The sequence below is a fragment of the Hyaena hyaena genome, unplaced genomic scaffold (genome assembly GCF_003009895.1).
Source record: "Hyaena hyaena isolate Hyena2069 unplaced genomic scaffold, ASM300989v1 scaffold_49, whole genome shotgun sequence".
Classification (NCBI taxonomy): Eukaryota; Metazoa; Chordata; class Mammalia; order Carnivora; family Hyaenidae; genus Hyaena; species Hyaena hyaena.
In genome coordinates, this window is record NW_024080681.1 from 983070 (window position 1) to 986971 (window position 3902).

The following is a 3902-nucleotide window of genomic DNA, read 5'->3' on the forward strand; positions in this document are numbered from 1 at the left end:
CTTTGTAGTCATTCTGGCTTGTGTATTTCTCCCCATGCCCTCTCTACTCATAGTGGCCTTTTTAGCCTTTTTTCTGGAGGTTGACCAAACCTTGATTAGTAGTTAAAATCTATTCTCTTGCAGATTCGAGAGATAAGCAAAGACGGAAAAACACTCAGGTGAGGCTTTTCAAATTAACAATTTTTGAAGTACTTTCACATGTTTTATATATATATCCCTTTTCTCACAAAAATCCTGTGTCATAATCAGGAAATGGTATTATTTACTGTTTTAAGATAAAAAGTTCTGCTTTCATCTGGGTTTTCCCACACACCCCCACCCACCCAACACCACCACAGATATGTAGAGACTATCTGTGAGGACTTAGTGCAAAGCAAGAACCTGGGATGAACCGTGGACAAATGTTTTTGGACAAACTTTCCTTAGGGCTTGTGTGTAAGATTCTCATGATTGTGATCACACCCTCTTAGGATCCTGGCAAATTGCGTCTCTTGGTTAAAATTGTGAAGTCCACTGTTTACCTTGGATGCCCAACAGGTCATTTTCCTAATTGTCGGATATAGTGAAAGCAACTAAACATTGTGCTTTGATTTCTCTTTAACAAAACGATAAACTAAAAAGGTGTATCTAAGAAGAAAATCTAGAATGTTAGAGCTGAAATGACATCTAGAGACCATCTCATCTCATCAACTGCCTCATGGATAGATTTATAAAAACTGAGGCCTGGAAAGCTGGTATGTCTCCATAATCAGTCTCTCACATAATTAGTGAGAGATCCAGACATTTAAAACTTCTACAGAATCTCCCTGCCTTTATTTTCTCTTCTTTCTCTTTACAGATTTTTAGGCCAATTTTATGCAGTGGCTTTGTTTTTGCTTTTCTCTACTACATTTTTCTCTGTTGCTTTTCTCTCCTCTGGTTCATATATTTTTTCTTTGTGGAAACTCAAAACTTTACATCATGTGTACATGTGTATGTAGGTGTTTGTACGCGTAAAGATGAAAGCGTATTAGCTTTGGCATCAAACAGTCCTCAGTTCAAATCCAAGCTCATCTAAATAGCTCCATTTCCTTATCTGAAAAGTGGAGATACATATTTGAATTGTGTAAGTGCTGAATGAAACAATGTATGGGAAGCTCTTACTACCATGGTTCCTGTCACATAATAAGTACTCAATAAATGATAAATATTTTTTAAATAAGTAGTAGCTTTCCTTAAAACCAGCTCCCAGGATGATTCCTGTTTAGCCATCCTGTGAGAGGTAAATGGTGGTCAAATCAACCCCAAGAGATGGAGACCCATCTTTGTAGCAGCCTACTTTCTTTTGGGGACAATCCAAAGAAACATTTCCACCACCCTCCTATGGCTACAATTTTTAAACCATCACATTTCAAAAGAGTGAGCCTTGCCCCGTCACACTATGTGGGTTGGCAGCTGTGTCAGTTTGGATCCTCCGGAAGCAGATGCCAAGTGAAGTTCGAAGGATTCCTTGGCGCGAGCACCAGTGGGAAACAAGAGGGAAAGGAACCCAGAGTAGTCAAGGATGCAGGTCTGATAACTGTGAAAGAAGAGAGGGGAGAAGAAAGAAGGATTAGGTGGGAAGAGCTTCAGGCTGCCTTGTAGCCCTGAGAAAGTCCTGAGCAGTCTAATGGGGGCTATGAAGACTGCTCATTGAAGAGTCATGGGTGGGGCAGAAATGATAAGGTGCTAATGGCCCTGTTGTGGCCAGTCATTTCCTGGGAGTTACCTGGGGTGACAGACCTCAGGAACACCATAGCCAAGGGGCTGCACCTGGAAGCTGACCTCTAATTCCCCCAACAGGTGAGCCCTGGAAGGGAGGTGGAGCTGTTCTGCCACAGCTTGCACAGCACCTCATTACTGCTTCCTACAAAACTGGCAAAACCCGGGGGTGGCTGGGTGGCTCAGTCAGTTAAACATCTGACTCTTGATTTTGGCTCAGGTCAAGATCTCATGGTTCATTAGACTGAGCCCCCATGTCAGGCTCTGCGCTGGCAGCATGGAGCCATGGAGCTTCCTTGGGATTCTCTCTCTCTCTCTCTCTCTGTCTCTCTCTCTGTCTCTCTGTCTCTCTCTCCCCCTCTCCCCACACACACACACACTCACACTCGCTCACTCTCAAAAAAATAAATAAATAAATAAACTTAATAAATTGGCAAAACCCAGAGGATTACAGAAGTGGCTGGAACCATAGGTGATCTCAGCAGGCTAATCAGTATTTGAACAGTTGCCACCCTTAACTCCTGGCAGTCCACGGTGTTATTGAGAAAGACGAATCCAATTCCTCCATTTTTGTGGGCTGTGATGTACACTGACTGGTACAGTTCTGGATCTGAGTTTCATAAGATTGCTTGTGTCCAGTGTCCTGGTGTTTGCAGGATATTATGATAGTCCCTGGCTACTGAAACAGTGGATAGTCCAGAGTTTTTGTGGCCACCTAGGTTTGAAAGGCCACAATGTCCTCATCGTTTTGCACTGGTCCCCTCTGAGTTCCCCTGCCCCAGGAGGAAGCGCTTAACCTCTGCCCTATACTGGAGCATGTTTGTGGGACTAGACATAACCTTTGTGTCTTCTTTTTCTTTCCCTCTTGAACCAGTTATGCCAGAAGGCAACCTTGAAGAGCTTTTCTGTTCCCTTTGGCCTAGACCTCCAGTCTTTTCCCAAAACTGATCTGGGATGCTGCTGCCGGCTGCCAGGTTTTCCTTTCCCACTCTTGAGGGTCGGTGCTCCACTAGACAGGGTCCTGGCCAACGTATCCAGGCTCTCTGATCCATTTTAACCTTGGGCACTGTAACACAATGCCCCAGGCCTCCAAGCCCTGAAAACATTTGCAACCTGAGAAAATATTACAAAGCTAAAAGATTTAAAAAACTGCAGAAATGAAAATAACTTTAAAAATTATAAAATTTGTCTCAAAAGTTGATAGCAAGATATAATTACTCTTTAATGTGGAATTTGAGCTCTTTAATATATTTGATTGTTCTTGTTTTGGTTTTTCTTAAGATTTTATTTTTAAATAATCTCTATATCCAAAGTGGGGTTTGAACCCACAACCCCAGAAATCAAGAGTTGCATGCTCCACCAACTGAGCCAGCCAGGGCCCCTTAACGTATTTGATATAATGGAGACTGGGACTTCCAAAGGTCGTAAAACCATTCTGGATTTCTTCAATCCCACAATCTTTTTCACTTAACCACTTTTTTCTTCTCTGTTTCTGGATTGTTTCCTTGGGAAGAAACAGAACACCGTCTTCTCCTCTGGAACAAGGTCCATCTCTGTATGTCTGGAGATCTAACCTAATACCTAGGCCACGAGGACCCCCAGGGACAGCACAGGTTTTTTAGAAGCTCTAAACAGACCCCTTTTCCTCTGCTCTCAGGCAGGGTCCCTTGAAGCTCTGTGAGATATTTTGATTTCTCCATTTCTCTGGCCTTTAGCAGTACCCCTTTGTTTTTCTCCTGCAAGCCTGAGTCTTTGCTCCTAGACACTTGGTCCTTTTACGGGCCAAGGTGGCAACCCGGTGCTGGGGGCAGGCTGTGACAGGGCCTCTGTTCAGCAAGCTGGAGGGACGACCTTGACCTGAAATAAGACCCAGCTATTCGCCGTGATGGTTTTCTCCATCTGCGTGCTCCCTGTGACCACCCTTGCAGCTCACAGAAATTGGATAAAGTTTCAAAGCAGCACAGTGGTGAAGCTAGAACCTCTAGGGCTTCAGGCGTTCGAAAGCCCTGCCTCGTGGGGGCCACCTCACACTGAAAAGGTGCAGGCTGGAGGGTCCTCTTCGCTGACACCTCCATCCGGTCATGCTGGGCCACCACATCTCCCGATTCCAAGCCTGCCCCAGGCCACTTCACCTCATCCTCATTAAACCCTGTGCTGAAAGG